At 40.2% G+C, this 18,640-nt stretch overlaps 1 protein-coding gene and 1 long non-coding RNA gene across 5 annotated transcripts in view; one reads left to right on the forward strand and one right to left on the reverse strand.

Annotated features, from left to right (window-relative positions):
- LOC116703444 (uncharacterized) overlaps positions 1-14,538 on the reverse strand; it is a 19,919-nt gene extending 5,381 nt beyond the window's left edge. The window contains exons 1-2 of the long non-coding RNA XR_004335437.1: positions 14,528-14,538; positions 1,565-1,568 (exon numbers count right to left, since the gene is read on the reverse strand). This is a non-coding gene — a long non-coding RNA (uncharacterized LOC116703444). The remainder of the gene's footprint in view (positions 1-1,564; positions 1,569-14,527) is intronic.
- Positions 1-18,640, forward strand: part of rbfox3b (RNA binding fox-1 homolog 3b) — a 456,818-nt gene that overhangs the window by 14,164 nt on the left and 424,014 nt on the right. Inside the window, exon 1 of one of the 4 annotated variants that reach the window (XM_032538180.1) lies at positions 9,164-9,402. The exons of the other annotated variants lie outside the window; for them this stretch is intronic. The gene's annotated coding sequence lies outside the window, so the exon portion shown is untranslated. Of the gene's footprint in view, positions 1-9,163; positions 9,403-18,640 lie in introns of those variants that run through there. 4 annotated transcript variants of the gene reach the window in all.

An 18,640-nucleotide genomic window follows, 5' to 3' on the forward strand; every position in this document is an offset into this window, starting at 1 on the left:
CCCCGTGAGGGGAAATGCAATTGGATTGGGATGCGGCCTTCCATTGTGATTGTGTACAGATGAACCTGTCTGCCCTTGCACCCGGTGCATGAGTGAGGCCATGCAATGCCCATCGTCTGTTAAGGCTTTCAGTGCAGCAGAGAAGAGGGCAGGTCCGGGGGGTCACTGTCTCCACACAAGGCAGCACGCTTGCTGAGCTGTGACCAATGCAATCGGTAGAGAAGATCGCCACACCATTTCAAATGGATTATGCTTCCTTTCAACTTAGAGGAAAATTGCCAAAGGCCTCCTTTCATTGTTGGAATAAACAAGGAATAGGCTGCTGTCATTACAGAAATATTCAAGTCAAGGTTACTGCCAGTAAAAAAAAAAGCTATGCTTTGTGCACTATGAAAGGGCCTTGACGAAAGTACAAACGGGAGTCTGTTAAGTCTGTTAAAGGTCTGTTGTATCTCCGCCTTCGATCGTAGCACAGAAATCTAAGGGTGAATTATGGGAAATAATTATTGACGAGAAGCAGCAGTATTGTGCTTTACGGGGAAAAAAGGAAGCTTCAGAAGCAAGCAGCATCAACCCCCATCTTCACTCTCAAATGTCCCCATTGATTTATCAGGACTCTATTTTTAGTTGCACATGGAACAGTAATGGATTCATGGGAATTAACAATGATTCATGTGAAGCTAATATCAGAGATTTCAGAGCCTCAATTAATGCTTGAGGAATTCAGCGCTTTAACTCCCAAATAATTCATAATATTTCTCCCACTGCATAAACACAGACCCTTGTATCTTGTTAAAGGAGCAGGTGTGTTTGTTTTGTAAGAATATTTAATGGGTTGCAATTAATAGCATTAACTTTTTCCCTTCATGGTCCAGCTGATAATGTTTTTGGATCTGTGATCTGTTATCACAACAACAACACCTGGTATCCAGCCATGCAAATGATTTTGGTGTTTTCTTTGCCGATCTTCTCAGACGTTGATATTTCTTTCACTTCCCCCTATGGAAATGAATAGAATTTTGTATGTGATCTTCAACCCCAACCTCTTATTTCTATTCATAGTACAAAGTTATTCACCTATTACATAGTCCGCCTCCGGCCCTGGTTCCAGACTTCACCATCACTTTCCCCATCGTCAGTTCATCAACTTTTTAAACTGGACGGATACATAACACGCTGCTGATTGGTTAGGACAAAATAACAACCCGTCCCAAACTGAAAAAACAGCCATCATAATGTAACACTGAATACAAAGAGAAATAAAATTGGAAATTCAATCTGATTGTCAGATTACGTTTATACAGTATCATCTATTGATCTGCGATTGAGTTTTGATTAAATTTGACCGTTTTGCCATCAAAGAGTAGTTCTACACGTATGATGACAAGTGCGATGTAGTAGATCCGAATATATTTGACTGGTCTGATTTTTTTGTATCATCTAATTGAAAGAGCTAAACACTGAGGGCCTGCATTTGTGAAATCATGAGTGGGGTCAACCATACAAACAGCTAAAGACCTTAAAGGCTAATAAACATTAAAGGTATTTGGAGACTTTGGATGACTTTACTTATGTGCACAAAGCATTACATAATAACATTTGAAAAAATTCCAAAACAACAATGTCCCAGTCGCTCTAACTATTCCACAGACCTCATTGTACACAGCTTTCTTTGGTACAGCTTTGTACAGAGGAAATAATCCACACTTGAGTATCAAGCATGCTTATTTGAATCAGTGTCTTGAATACAGTCAATGGAAGAAGTAATTTCAATGTTATTACCCCAACCGATGCATTAAGAGTCAACAGCAGGATTCCGATTGTTGTGAAAAGTGAACACCGTACGCACGATTCAATAGCGTGTGTTCAGGTGTGTAATGTAAAATTAATTTGAAAGTGTGTGTTCCGACTTGGCTGGGAATTCGGCTTTAGTGTCTCTGATGCAGTCTGGTGCGTGCAGCTGGAATGACGATGGCGGCCGTGGCGGTGACCCATGCCTTTGTCAGGACAGCACAGACACCAGTTCTTCTTACAGACTTATAGTTTACACCGCTGTCTTCCACTAGTTGGTAGCCCTCGCCTCACAACATTAACTTTACCTCAGAACTCCAGAAAGCCTTGTGTTGTTGTTGTCAACAAGATCAATGAAGCACAAAAAGCTTAGTGTTAGTTTATGAAAGGAATTATGAAATGGTGCTCATGAGTTTAGTCTCCAAAGCGAGACATTTCTTATAACAACTCTGTAGTGTCTGGCAGAGAAGAATTCAGGTCTCCTGTTGAGTCAATATGTTTTCTCTCGGAGGTTTCTGGCAAATTTTCTGAAAAGAAATACTTCACTTTGTGTCCCTTACCATTAATGTATCATCCAATCACCTACCTTGTTACAATTTTCAATGACTGATATCATGATATTAATTTTTATTCACTTCAGTTTGACCCACTTTATTCATGCTCCAATAGGAAAAATTTTGGCATCAACACAAAGCATAAAACTGTCTTTTGACTGATTAGGATACTGTAGGTGTATACAACAATGGGTGTGACCAGTCAACCATGTCTACTAGAAATTATGTTCATATACAACTCATTTGCAACAGCTTACTTTTGAGCAAAAGTTAATGCAGACCGGATTATCAAAATTTGAGGACATGTTGTTAATTAACATATTTTCAGTAAAATTTCAGTAAAATATTCTCTGACATATACAGTTCTGTTAGCCGGACAAGCCAGACACACATCAATGTATCAAGATGTTGGGGCGGGATAAACGGTTGTCTTTTCAATTTTCCTCTGCGCGCAGTAGGATAGCGCTGCAACCAACCAGAGCAACGCTTGTTGGTAGAAACGTTTGGCATATCCGGTCGGCAAAACTTTAAACACATCTTCCTTTTTTAAGAATGACTTCAGTGCTTAACTCTAAATCTTCCAAAGTCAGCTGATTGAAAAGACTGCTGTTCGCCAGCCGCAGCAGCCATCTTCTTTGTTTTCAAGTAGCATGGAATTCACACAGACCCGTCGCAACTCTGACGTCATTACAATAAGCCCGCCCACCGACTCTGTAAACGATGTGATTGGCCTGACCAGAATTTGTTTTTTCCAGCTCGCAAGCCAAAGGAGAGTTGCAAGACCGACCCTAGCTTCAAATTGCATTTGCTGCTGCTAGGGTGTGTCTAGATTTCTAGGTACTGTACTGTATCTCTGAAATATATGTCTATGTAATCAGAACCTGCTTCATATTAGAATGTGGGCATTAAAATGCTGTTTAAAGGAAGGCTACCTTAGGGTCGGCGTAGGTTCTTCTACAACATTCAAATGTCTTTTGACCCTAAAAAAAGAATCAAATCTATCCTCATTCAGGCAGCACGATTACTGGACATATTGTAATATTTCCTATCTAAACTTTTTTCAATACTTTAGTACTGACTGATAAATAACTGAAAATAAAGAAAAGCCAACAAAAACAACAAAGCTTACATGTGCAGTTTAAAAGCTGCCTGTGGGTAAAAAGAGACATCCTGTACTAGATTCAGTGTTAAGGATGTGAGATGTCAGCGAGTTCAAGTCTAGGTTATGTAATATCTTGTTGCCTTAAACATACCTCAGACACTAGCAGTGATATGTGTGTTAGTCATTGTGCTTCGGTGACTTTATCTGAAGTTTTCTGAACACAACCAGAGCCGATGAATAGGACGGCAAAGCTTCAGAGCTGATTTACATTACCTGATCCACACTGTTACCTAGAGCTAGATGTTTTTTAGCAGCTAACTGGAGCTTTCCAAAAGCATGCTACGCAAAGCACTCGTCAAAACATTCCACTTTTACTTTTTTCAGAACAATTACACAGCCGTCGCTCCTTCCAACCTATTTTGTGAATTAATATTTAACGCTTCAGGTCGGCCCCTTAGAGTAAACCACTTTAAAATAAAACAATATGACATGGCCCTGACTCCGTAGATGAAGGAAAACAAAATGTTGATACATCACAAATGCACGTGGAAATAATTCTAAAGTTAATCAAAAAGAGAGATTTTCAAAATATTTAGAACATTTTGTTTTTGTTTTACTAACTGAGTTATGCTCCAATAAAGTACCTCTGGGAGCTGCTTTTTTTCTTCCAAATAGCTGAAAAACACACAACCCTTTCATATCCAAAATATTTTTTTCATTACTTCAAAATCTTGTAAATTGGCCTCAAATGCCCTCAATAAATGATCCATGATCTCAACTTGAATATTTCAAAAGCAGCATGCACACTCTTGCCATGCATTCCAATCAAATGTTGTTTTATTTACAGGACATATTGTGGGCTTTGATGTTATAAATAAAAGAAATGTCAAAGCATTAAAAAAAAATCAATTTAGTTACACACAAATACGGTTAGAACACTTTAATTACATCCTGTTACATATAGAGCCTATCCCAGCATGCACTGGTTCAGAGGAGGGGTTTACCCTGGACAAACTCAGGACTTTCTTGCTGCAAGGCCACATTATTAAGCACTGATCCACTGTGCTGTTAAAAAAATCACTCATCCAACCTGAAACTTCTGCCCAGAAGAAAATGTATGAGACTTTGTAACAAACTGAGGCTCTTGTCGGAGCAGCTGTTTCTCTCTGTGAGTCACTTTCTCATTGTGAGTGTCAGAGTTCATTTTTCACGTGTTGTCAGGAAGGCAGCTTTTTGCCACTTTCATTGTGAACTATAAACAAGCTCGTCAAAAAAGGATCAACAATGCTTCTCTTTGTGAATAAAAGACCAAGAGGACACAACAGATGGGTTACACACGTCAATGCAACTGCTTGTAGTTGTTTCACATAATTCAGCTGAGGACTAATCGATGAGGAGCGTACAATCCCATTCTTTTACCGGTGTGATGTGTGCATGCTTGTTATGTAGGAGCATATCTGATCCTGTATTCTGTGAACAAATAATAGTGTTAATGTTGACAGGGTGTGTTAATAATAATACTATTAATTAATTAATACAGTCACTGATTTAAGTCAGTCTTTTCATATTTCATATTGTTAGTGCTAAGTAAATATTAATTTGTTCTGGTAGAGCATAATCACAAAAAAATACATCAAAGTACATCTTTATGATTTATAGAATTTCTGTAGAAAATGACAATGCAGGCAAAATCATTATGGAGTTCCTCAAGGATTTGGCATAGGATATTTGTTTTTTTTAATGTGTTGTTTATTCCAGCTCAAAATGGCTGAATGTTCATTGTCCTTAACAATTGTGATCAAATGTACCACCATTTTAGTTTTCTTTATTGTAGTACTGTAAGTAAATGGGACCTGTTTGTGTGCATTGCCATCAGTGCTAGGACATGCAGCTAGACGGGAAATTTAATTAGTTAATTAGTCTTTTCACTTTTACCTTTTTTGCCCCAAATTGAGCCTATAAGGTCAAACTTGTACATCTTAATATGCCTTGTAGTGGTGCTAAGATGCTTCATAACCCAAAGGTATTAGTTTAGAGATTTTTCTGTTTTGTAATTCTGAAAACAGTAAATCAAAGATGCGTATTGGGAGGGGTAAAGAGCCTGGGGCTAAGTTCTAGGGGGAAAGTCCTTCACTATAGTTACAAGGATGTTGGTTTGTTGAAATTTATAGAGTGGATTTTATTTGACTTTGGCTTGTTAAAGTGGTTCTGACTTTGATTATTTTTACGTGAAAGACTGCAGGGACTAAAGAACTGTAAAGAATTTTTTCTTGGAACATTTTGACAATATTGCAGGTATTGGCTGCATTCATTTTTTGGTGATTGCAAGACTGCAAATTCCTTGAGGGAGAGACTGTGCTGTTAATACCTTTATTGCTTCTCATTAAAACTGTTGGTTCATTAGTTGAACAACACCAAACATATTTCTAGATATGAGAAACTGAAACAAATTATATTCAGCAACATAGCCCCGAACCTACAAAACTGTTTCAAGACCTGAGAGAATATTAAAAGTGTTCTGCCAGTCTCTGGCCATGTAATGCGATATGAAAGATGGGCGGAAAGCAGGGAGGAGCGGAGGCCACCTTCTCATCACCTGGTCACCCAGACCGGCAGACAGAGCGCTGGCCGTCTGTCCACTCGTCTGATTTCCATCCCCTTGGCACACCGGGTAATAGAGATCAGTAATTGGGTGCTATAAATCCTGGCAGAGGACAAGGTGGGTCAGAACAGGCTGATTACTTAGGCATTACAGTCAATCTAAGCAAGTCCTTGAATTGAAAGATTTGGTGAGGTGGATTCTCATTATCGGGCTCGGTGCATGTATGCATTTGTGTGAAAGAGTAAGGGCCAAGGTCCCCTTTCCCATCCCCTGTTGTAGGATGACATTATGCAGTGCTCCAATGCCCTCAACCGTGCAGACTCGTAAACATCACAACAAATTTATTTTCCTCATCCCCTCACAGTTTTATAAGAATGTTTTCAGAATCGTCAGAGAGCGGTTGTGGGGGCCCGCCTGGAGTTTTAAGACCTCGCTGCTTTTGCAGGCTCCTTGGTGCGTTAAGGACCTCTGCCTGGGTGACACAATCACGGCAGGTTCATAGTTAGGCCCTGGGATGGTCCTCGTTTCAATCTGCAACAGGCATGCAACCAGGACTCTCGCCATCTGCCTCTATCATCCCTCAGCTTCAGTTTCACAGAGTGGTGTTTATCTTTCAGTGTAGCCAAAAAACAAGCTCTCAAGGTGATCAGCTCTGTCATTTAACATGAAGCAGATTGATGGCTATATGGTGAAATGCACCTTTCTGTTATTTTTCATCTCAGGGCCTATGAGCTTAATCCATTTTAAGCTTCTCAGTAAAAAAAAAAGAGTCTATGGAAGGTGAATTAGAGTGTAAAGCCGATAGTCTTTCTCAGCATTCTCTCCAGCTGAGGGTGTGACTTACTGGATTATGGGAACAGTAGTTTCGGCACCAACCCCCCTTAAATACTCTGATGGGGCTTTTATATTCCTGCCTATTTTGATACAGTTTCTTTGTATCGAGAGCGCATCGGCACATTCTGACTGTGAATTTCTTCATCACAAGTTATCCTGCTCCCCTGTGCCATCAGCTCCCCACCAAAAAAGTCTTTTATTCACAGTCTTCAAAGTCATTTGTCTGAAAAAATAAAATCAACAGAAGCCTGAAATTGTAAAATCACATTATGACTAGTGATGTGGCTGGCATCCAAAACATGGGCTAAATGAGCAAATGTGATAAATTATCTCAGTATACGTTCAGAGATGTAGAAGGGAAGAAAAAAAAGTAAGAGAAAAAGATATATGACAAAATTATGCTGTGGCATCAGTGCAAACCCCTGCAGTGTGAAGTGTTCCCAATCAGAAAAGCACTCATGCTACCATCATCCCTCGACTCCTATAACAGCATGCTACTTCACTTAGCAGCCTCCATTTGGGATGCAGCACAAACACTGTTTTAGCGCTTTTATCTTAATGCACTTGCAACACCCGGTAGCACTAAAGGCATGATTATTGTACAGAGATAGGACGACTTGCATTTAAGCAAGACTTATTCAGACAGGAACTTAGCACCAACTTAACAACTCTAGGGCAGATGGCTGTGCAATAGACATTGCTCATTCGGTTGATTTTTTGTAAATGGACCCTTTCCATATATTTTAATAAAACACTAATTCCTTGCATCGTTATCCCAGTTTAAACCATAATGTCCTACTGAGTGTGTTTACTGTTTTGGAGAGCAATTTATATGCCAGATACCAGACTGTTGTCACTTTAACCATCTGCTGGCTGGTTTGGCTTTGAAATACTCAAGGAAAAAAAGCAGCTGAAGGTTAGAGGGATCACAGTGAGGTTGGGTTGCTTATTTCCATTTTTGTGATGGGAGCTGAGCGACATATGGCTGCTGTCGGCTTTGTGGTGAAACCAGGTGTGGAGGCGAGCTTCAGCAAAAGCCTGGTCGCCACACCCATCTGATAGCGTCTTCAACACAGAGGATAAAACGTTCCCTCGACTATGAGCGTGCTTGGACCCAATGTGACAGTGAGGCTTGTTCTCACACTTTCACTGATTTAATAGAGGCACGATGTCAGCGCTGACCTCATCCACTGATGTCTTCACAGCTAATGCCCTAACATGTGACATTGACACTCAGCAAGACAAATCGTAAAGGAGGGAGATGGATTGACAGGGAGACTCATATGTCTCCCTCTGGATGGAGGCGAATGATGGACATTAGACAGGAAGACTGCAGTGTCAGAAAAACAAAACAAAATCCAGCATAGCATACTTTATTTATTTATCTCATAGTCTTGTAATGTCACATTATGTCATGTTACTGTGATGTGGGCAGGCATGTTTTAAGCATATTTTAGTAGTATAGTGCAGTAGGTTTTCCTGCTATGCAAAGTGGGGATCATGTATTATGTGGTCAGTTCATGTTATGCATATTATTTTAAATGAAAACTGAAACTAGAACAAACAAGTTAGGGACCATTCGTCATTTACGGAGTGGACCGCAGGAGGAAAATGGGGGAGGGTCATGTCTTTTTATTCTTTGTTGAGGGGAGGGTCACCCAACGTTTTTTAGTCTGGGGGGGGGGGGTCACCCAACTTTTGTATTCATGAAAACAGCAACATTTCAAAGTGGCACGTTTGGTGCATATTTTCCCATGCAGCTCTCAGTCTCAGCAGAGTCGGCTATGGCTACTGCCTGGAGACTTCCCGTCTCAGGCCCTCCTGTCTCATGCTTGTCTCCCGGCTGGTGCCGTCCCAAGCTTTTCAAAATAAATTTAAAAAAATTAAAGGCATCAATAAATGGTTGGGGAGGATCATGCCTCTTTTCCCAATTATTTTGGATGGTCATAGAAAAATGTATTGCAGGCGAAGGGAGGGTCAAGTCTATTTTGACTAAAGATCCCTTAACTCCTCCGGTAGCCCCTTAAATAAAAACGAACAGTCCCTTATACAAATGTATTTAGATAACAACAAATTTAACGGTCCAATATGGAATATATTTTGTGATGAATCCAAAAATGACCCCAATGTGTCATTATATATTAAGGAAACATGCAAAGCATAAATACTATCTTTTCTGACAACAATGCTAATTCCAGTATTTTCACCTTTTGTAATTTCCATTCCGTAACGGAATTTCTGTTAGTGTTTTGGCCTGTGTGTTGATATCAACTGCCCAGTTGGACGGCCAGGCCGGGTTGCCAGGTCTACCTGTAAAAACGTAAAACCAGCGCGCTACAGCTGTACGAACGAACGGCATCACGGACATAGTCTACCCGACCTAAAAAAAACGGCATGTTTCTAACAGTTGCGTGACTGGCGACGTAACAAACCCGGGTAAATATTGGAGATGTATTTCAAAGATTTAGACAGTCTGGAGCCCAAAAGGACGCCGAGTTGACTAATTTCCTCCTGAACAGGTAAGCATTGGCTTTAGGTTAATTTATCACGGCTACTAGGGACGGGCTTGTTATGTAATTTCGACATTTGTGCTCTCACATTGAATTATATAGCTATAGTACTTGAGTTGTTTACATACTCGCAAAAACAATTGAGACACAGCGAGTAAAGTGATCCCGACTGGTCCTAGCTAACACCGCCATGCTAACTCTGCTAACTGGTAACGTTACCGGAGGACCAGGCAAGTGGGCCACGGCTGCTTACAACGTGCAGCGTGTTCCGTTGTCCGTAGCAGACAGCGGTGAGTCATTTTAAGCCAAGAGAGGGGGCTGCAAATTGGGAAGAGAGGACTGTGAGTTAGCAGTGTGATTAGCGATTGTTTCAGTCAGGTGGAAAAGGTTGTGGAATTTTTAGCGGCTCCTACTGTAATTGTAAGCCGAGGAAGTTTGTCTGTTAGTTGGGAATATAGCTCCGCATGAGCACGGCCTTTTATGACTGTCAATATAGGCAGCATTTAACATTAGCTACTCCGCTGTGCTGTGGAGTAATATACGTGAGACAAGTAGCTAGCTACATTGTTGTGAATGCTGCGGTCTCAGCCTGGCAACCAACGTGAACTTTGAGTCTGGGGAGGAAGGGGCGGGGGAGACGACTCTCCAGTATTTTGAATTCGTACTGCAGTAACTATTTTAAACACTAGCTGTCAGTATTACATTATTTATTAAAAAAAACTAAAGTTTATTAATTGGTTTCCATGACTTCAGAAAAACATGTAATGACAGGCCTCCACTGGAAAGAAACATACCATCGGCCTCCTCATACTTCACCAAACTCTAGCATAAGGTATAACTGACATATGTAGGCCTACTTACTTGGATAAATACCATCAGTATCCAACCTGTATTACATACCGTCTGTCATTTTAGTATCAGATATCGATTTTGACAAGAAGATCAATACTTGCAGATTGGAAATAATGCAGTCGAACCTTGCTGAGTTTTGCCCAAAATACAGATTTGTCTTCTTCCATTTGCTGCTAAATTGTGACCCCATGCTACAGCACTGTCACCACCTACAGTCAAAGGAGAGATTACATGTCATACTCACCAGCCATCAGCCCCTAACAGTGAGAGTGAAAATGTTGCAGTCGTTTGAGATAAAGGCAGGGCGGGTAATGTTGAAAAGCTTGCAAGATTTGAAAGTAGCGTCTCCTCACACAGACATGCAGATCCTTTTTCAAAGCCCATAAGTTATTTATTGCTGTCGGGGTGTAAAGGCTATTTCAAACAATACATTAAAGCAAAGTGTATAATGGTGAAAAGTATCCCACCCTTCCTCTTATCAGGAGAAAAGCACACAGATCTGCAACCAAAGAGAAAGGAAGGAGAGGTCAAACACATTTTGTTACTCTTCAGAAAGGCAGACAGATTTCAGGCTGCATACAGAGTGAAAAATGGCTGAAATCGCCTATTGTGACAGGCTGTGCCAAAATGTAAATGTGCTGTATTTATATAGCGCTTTTCCAGTCTTAACAACTGCTCAAAGCACTTTTACATCTACAGGAAACATTCACACACTGTGGCGGGAGCTGCCGTACAAGGTGCCACCTGCTCATCAGATAAACATACATACACATTCACACTCCGATGCGCAGCACCAGGGGCAACTCGGGGTTCAGTGTCTTGCCCAAGGACACTTCGACAATGACTGCAGGGGCGGGGATCGAACCACCAACCTTCCAATTGGCAGGCAACCGCTCTACCACTGAGCCACAGCCGCCCCAAAAGCAGCCTGTAATGTCATCCACTTTTGAATTGTTATCCTATGTGATTCTAGGTTTATTAAACCGAATCAGAGTTCAAAGTATGTATTAATGAGAAGGATAATCATCAACAATAACCTTCTCTGGTATTACTTGTTATCAGATCAAAATGTTTGGTATCATCTTTCTGAATGACATAGCAGTATTGTGGATGCAATACATTGTCATACCTAAATGACAGAATAGGCCGGTTGCCAATGACTCCCAAAATTACACATACAGAACAGGCTGAATACTTAGGCATTACAGTCAATCTAAGTAAGTCCTTGAATTGAAAGATTTGGTGAGGTGGATTTTCACATACAGTACATGAGTGTTCTATTAAATGCTGTGATACCATGGATGTGTAGCATGATAGGGCCATTTTAAACAGAACTACTTAAGTTTAGGCAACAGAAACTTACTTATACCACTCATAGATGCCTCCTTACACAAGCTTTGTGGTATACTTTCTCACCTCATTTTGCGTTTGCTTCTGCGTTAACTACTACAGGCACTAGGGGTCGCCACCTGAAAGGAAATATAATATGAGTTGCTATAAGCTGCTTGCACAAACACCTATAGGGTCGTTTTCTGGATGAGGACAATCTGCTTGTATCATACAGTATATACAAAAGAAAAGTTTGTTTGTGTTTCGTAAAAGTCATGGACCAAGAAAACTGTTCAAAGTGAGACATACCCAAAACATAGTCAGCAATACCAGAGCTAGCAAAAAGCAGCTAGCCCACACACTTTAACATCATGCTTCAGTAAAACGGTGGTCAGAGCAGTCAGCACGATACAAAAGAGAAGCACCGGTTTAATCAGGGATGTTTACCAGACTATGTGAAATAATCAGCCTTCAAAAGGTGCTTGGACATGCTGGAATGGTTTCTTGTTGTCATTCTGCTCCAAATTGACCTGAAACTGAAAGTTTGAAGTACAAGAAATTTAAATAAGGGAAACTAATACTGAACTGTAGGAATGTACAGTAGTACTGATTTGAAAATGTGGAACTAAAGTAACCTTGAAGTGATCCTTCTCCTTGCTACGCTGCGGTGTGTTTTATTATGTTTGTGTTGTATTATATTCTTTGTTCATACATAGCTGAACTCTGCTTAATGGACTAACCTTCCAAACTCACAGCAGCACAAACACAAAGAACCTGCTGTTTTTAAAATGATTGAGCCATGACTTGTCAGCGAGAATCTACTTTCGCCCTTGAATGCTAATTAAGTGATGTTTATGCAGAGTCACGTACACACTCCCAAAGGATCTGGCAGGCTTGATTTCCAAACTCTTAAAACAAATCTTAACATGTTGTCAGCATAACAATGTCAATAAAAATGACACTTCACTTTCTGTGTCAGGGAGGCATTTTTTATTCCCCCAATGGGAAAGGCTTCAATAAGCTCTCTCCCTAGCATTCCGCATTATCTCAATCTGTGACACAATTTCTACAATCAGCCTGACAGCTGCCCTAAAACAAATTAAAATGTATGAACTGGAAATGCAAATGAAATCCAACTCATTTCCAAAAAAAAAATTCTGTTGTTTAAATGTTTGCCGTAGTCATTGTTCACACTGTGTGGGGCAAACCCAGAGGCATATTTTATTTATATTTAAAACTATTTTTATAGGCGAGATTCTGGCAGAAAAGTTGCATAAAATGTTTGAGACATCGTCAATACAGAGTTGAGTGCCTGACTTTTGTAATAGTTTGTGATTGCTGGAGGCTCAGTTTTCCTTCCTTTCTGAGATGTGCATCTTAGTGGTGGTTTAATGAAATGAAGTTAGATTCTTTAAAGTTTAGTTTTACACAAGCTCTGATTCGTACATTTGATTTTTAAATACATGATGCATTGTATTTAATTATCACTCATATTTGGCACTTTTGCATTGACAGTATACATACATTAATAGGTTACACTGACAATACTGTTGCAGGCCGAGGGTTTTTCATGGGTTTTTGCAAATCTAGAGTTACCATCTAAACATGACCTCAATAATAGTGGTGTTACTTGATAAATTAAAAAGTACTACAAGGTAGATACCACAAAATACAAGTAAAATGCTACAAGTGATCGGTCATTTAGCAAAGCTTGGCTACTACATTTTGCAGACATGCATAAAACGTACCAAAAAGAGTTCTTCGAACTACAGAAAGGACTTTTTCTTTTTTCGGGCCAATTCACAAGCCAAGTCACTATTGGGTGCAGACGAAGATTAAAACTACTTTGCTAGGGTTTTTGTATGGGTAAAAGTATACAACCATCCACATGTGTATTAGCTTTGGATACCCTAGCAGTTTAACATTGCTCTTCCATTATGTTGGGGAACTCCCAAAAGAAAAAAAACTCAGCAGTCAAAATGGATGCAGCAGAGATATCCTGACTTTTCGTCCGAAACATTAGATCCTTCACTTCCCATAATGCATCTAAATAGCACCTCTTTGTCTGACCCCTTCTTGCCCTCGTCTTTCAAATGTCATGCCGCCATTTCACTGTACAGTAGCAGTAGGTTTATTTTGATGGTAAGCTAGTTGTAATTGTATTTTTTTGTAACTCATTTTCAAGTAACAATGGCTTTTTCCTTGAACCTGAAATGAAGGTTAGATGTTATCTGAATTTCCCCTTAAAATCAAAAGACCAAATGTCCAAATGTCACCAAACTATCATCTGTACAATTTTTCCATACTGCCCTGTGCAGTATAACTTATGTGTAAATCCACCTGATGTGTCAACATCTAATCAGCCCAATTTGGGAATGAAATGAGGGGAAGACATGAGAGAAAAAGAAAGTCAAAGAGAAATGAAGCGGGAGGGAGAGTGGGGAGAGTCACCGCCGCCCACCACTGCCTGGCCCTGACACCTTGTGAAGAAGGCTCATTCATCACGCGGCGCAGGGCTTGAGCCTCCTAAATCACTGTGGATAAAGGACGCGCCATAAAGAATGGAATTGTGAAGGTAAGGGTTTTAAATCCCCCTAGATGATCCGAGATAAACACGGAGAGACTTTTGACAGTCCCTCGTTACCGCCATGAGCGAGAGGAGCTGTCACCGCTCCCTCCTTGCCTTTCATCTCTTGGTAACAGTCTGGCTGCTAATATCCTCAATTATCTCTGCAATATGTTGCTGGGAAAAGGGAAAGTTCCGAGGAGGCATTCACACAATTTAAAAGTTTTAATTTGACAGCTTGTGGTGTAATGATGACTTGTGATGAGGGTAGAGGGGGCCTGCAGCCCACACGGAGTGTGTGACAAGTGATCGGACCGGACTGAGAATGAGTTTGTGGATGTCAAGCCTTTCTGGATCAGATGTCAGGAAGCCAAATAGATGTTTCACAGGTTGATGTGGTGGAAAAAATGCTTCAAGCTCCTAATTGTAAATGGCAGTGGCATTTCATTTGTTCATTTCTTTCACCTAAATACATTGAATTCTTCAATCTCTAGATGATACCTGTAACAGTGTCTCATGTTAATGTCTGTAACACCTCCATGACATTTTCCCTCTCTTGTATCAAAGAGAAACAAGTCATAAATCAGCATAGAGTTGCACAGTGCTTGGCTCTCTTTTCCACTGAACCAACTATACTGTTCCTAAAAAAAAAAAAAAAAAATCTATTCGTACGTGCAGGAGAAATAATGGAGTGCATTTGCATAGATTGAGCAGCCGTCCGTCTGATAATGACGCTTAAGTCACAGTGCATGATGGAGACACAAAGGGCACGAGACTGTCGCATGGAGGTTGACTCTCAGGAAATATCCTCCCACCTATGTACCTCGGCAGGTAATTGACTTTCGCCCTCCTTTTTTCCTATATGATATATACACATAGCTTCAACTTGGAGGATAAACCAATCGATCATTCCAAGTGTCTCAAGTAATAAGTGAAAGTGATAAATCACAACTTTGCACTCAGGTTTATGAAATATGCTCCATCCTGCAGGTGTGGATGCATTATCTGGTAGTCAGCCCTGTACTGCTAATAGGAGGATCCGCCTACAGTGGAAGTGCCTGCTCCATCAAGGGCTTTGTTCTGCAGTGCAATTAGTACACAAAATATTAACATAAGGATCAGACGTGGTGTTTCAACCAGGGCGCAACTTAAAAGTTCAAGGTAGTTCACATCAGCGTATAGTAGTTGTCATCTTCTTTCGCTGGAGTAATTGCCTCTGGTTCATTCAGCTTGACTCAGTATAAGGTGAAGTCACTAGCCCCGGTGGCATAATGACGGAGTACACACTTTCTTGTTCACATTAACAGCTTTTGCTTGATAGATAAAAGTCCCAAATAATGGCTACTGTGATGGAGTGAAACCAGGATAACAAATTGGCCCTTTGTGATAACAACCCCCCTGTGAGCTACCCGGGTGTGAGAGTAAAAGACAGACAGCTTTGAGGAGAGGCAGGTCTGCAGCAGCTTTGCGCCAGGGGAATAGCTCCATGCCCTACAGAAGGATGGATAGTGTAGATTTGTAATGGTTCTTCTGCTTTTGACAAAGTAACCTAACCCGCAACTTTTATCCTCATTGGCTAGAGTGAAAGGGCATTGGCAGAGCTGGCCGGAGATAAGTGAGGCCTGTCGCTCTGGCTGGTACGTTATAAATTGCAGCTACCTCAATCATGTGCGTGAGACAAGCAAGCTGGCTCCTGTGACAACCTCCTTTTGACTTGACACGCAAATAACAAGCAAAATAAAATTGATACAAGGCAGAGAAGGAGGGATTGAAAAATAATGTGGGTTGGGCAGATATGGGAGGGGGTGTCTTCCTCCACAACTTTTATTTAACATTGCATATCATGAGATTTTAATCTTAAATTCAAATGCTGTACACGATTCAGCAATTAAAGCCCCTTGGATTCTCCTAAATTTTCTTTCTCCAAATTTAGAAGTGGTAATCCTGCTCAGCGTGCAGGAAATAGATCATCGTTTTAACTACAAGTCAAGGTTAAATAATGCTTTCAATCACTCTTTTTTACCACCCACCAAGACAACCAAGGGTTGAACCATGCTGTTAACTGGACCAAGGCAATGAAATCTTCTGAAGTGAAGTCATATCTGTGTATCACATAGAGCTACCGAAGGGTCAGTTCACCCATAACATAAAAATATGGAATTCACCCCAGCCAAGTGGATAGGTTTTCTTTTTACTAGTTAAGAACTTAATCAAATTTCATTTCCGCCACTCAAAAGAATGTTTATTGACATTTAGAAAACTCAGCAGCACTGTGTTTTTCCAGAAGAAATGTCCTAGTCCTTCTGAATAATATAAGACCTTTCATGAACAGTACAGCAGTTTGAACAGTTTTTGGAAGGGGACTATTTATTCTGTTAAAAACAAAAAAACTGAATTTGAAATTTGTTGGGGATCTCAATACTAAATGCCATCACGTCACCCATTGCATCGGGTGGTAACTGAATTCTCTGCTGCGGTGGCTCTTAGCTCAGTGGGTAGTGAATTTTCATATTCAATCCTTGTTTGTTCACTTTACTAGGGCTGCCTCCTTTTAGTCAACTAATCATTCATTTTGGTCTAAGTCGACTAAGATTGCTTTAGACGATAAGTCACTTTTTAATGCTTTGTAATACTGAATGACTTCTTCCCAAGAAACTTGAAAGCACATCTCATAAGTGTAAAAGTGTGAGTATGATAGTTGAGTGTCTTCAGACAGCCCTACTATATATTTTCTGTGTGTGTAGCATGGAGGGAACATTTTATTGTACAACCCTGTTTTGTAGGATAAAAAAGCTAAACCTTAAACATAATATGGATTCTATCTCTTAACTTTAGATTGCATAACAGACCTTTACCTTTGTTTGGTTGTGTGTGGTGGCTACTTCTGTTCAGTTTTTGTTTATATCCATGACAACCCTGCACGTCACTGTACAGCATATAACATCATTGCATACACAGTATACTTTATAGCAGGGCTATATATCTATATATATACACAGTATGTATAGAGGTTTATTCCTCAACGTAGAAGGTCCAGGGTTCGAGTCTGACCAGTGACGGTTTCCTGCATGTCATCCCCCTCTCTCGCCCCTTTCATGTCTGAGCTGTCATATCGTTAACAAGCGCAAAATGCCCACAAAAAAATATTAAATTCTCTTCAGCAGATGACAGATTGGTGATTTGGGTGAACTAACCCTGTCATGCTCTCACATAGCCATTCACAGGTGTTATGATTTGTAGGGCTAATTAGACTCTTCCTCTGACTGTGTGGGCGTGTACAGACTGCAACTGATTGATCTCATCTCATCGCTTTTGTTTGTTTTTTGCACTTTTTGTCTTTCACTACGCTGTTACATCAAATGCTTTACACCAAGTTTTAATAACTTCAACAGCGACCCATCTTAGGGATCAGTTTGTCATCCATTTCTGCAGGTCAGTACCCAATATCCAATATCAATGGACATGTTCTCTGTTGCTTAGTGCTGAAAATGGAGGATTCTTCTGTTACACGTCATGCAAAAGAGATTACACAACCTTGACTGTGGTGTTGTATGTGGGTGTTGCCAATGGACGAGCACAGTACTTTGTTGATCAAAGTCACTCTGAAATAGTGGAGATATTTAACAGAGGAGTTGGGCTGAGGAGATAGATGTTTCTTTTTTAACCCACACTCCTACCGAGTCTGTTCTTACTCTGAAAAAAAGCCTTTGACTTTTTGTTCTTATTTTGACTTTATGCACAACACAAATCCCTTGTTATTGTAAAGCCAAAAAGCCAGGCATTAGCTTTTTGGCTAAGTCTCAGACAAGGGTATTAATCACATGACCACAGTTCACTGAACTCTGCCTTGAAATATGAGACTCATTTCTCCTTCCTGGATAATCAACTTAGGGAGAAAAGAAAATCAGATATTTCACCTTGAAATGATTCATAACTCGCTTGCGGGATTTTAAACTCGTCATGCTCATGCCCGATTATACTAGACTGAAAGAAAACTAATGAAATCAAAGCTGCAGTTGTGCAGCACAGCTTCTCTTAACACAAGCACACCACTCTGTGCCTGCCAACAAGCATATGAATAAATCTACATGAAAGCTCATATTAATTGAAATGTAATTTTTCTAGCGATGACAGCAGATGCCAAATTTTGGTCTAAACGCTGTACATTGATCTATTCTGCCTACTAAACAGACCATGAATTAGTTTATCGCACCATGTTCCTCCAAGTAGGGTTGCACGATATGAAGAAAATATCAAATTGCGATTATTTTGACTGATATTGCCATATGATTCACGGTATTTGAGGGGAAATGATCATTTTTTCTTCATTCTCATTTTCACTGATTGTGTGCTTTTTATAGGATTTAGTCTGAAGGATAGGATTTGTAGGCTGGGACGTCTCTGCAGTACCACAATACTTCATTCACTATGGTTTGACATATATTTTGCCTTTGATATTGCACCCCACTCTGCGATTTGGATTTTGCACAAGTCCATATT

The sequence above is a fragment of the Etheostoma spectabile genome, chromosome 15 (genome assembly GCF_008692095.1).
Source record: "Etheostoma spectabile isolate EspeVRDwgs_2016 chromosome 15, UIUC_Espe_1.0, whole genome shotgun sequence".
NCBI lineage: Eukaryota > Metazoa > Chordata > Actinopteri > Perciformes > Percidae > Etheostoma > Etheostoma spectabile.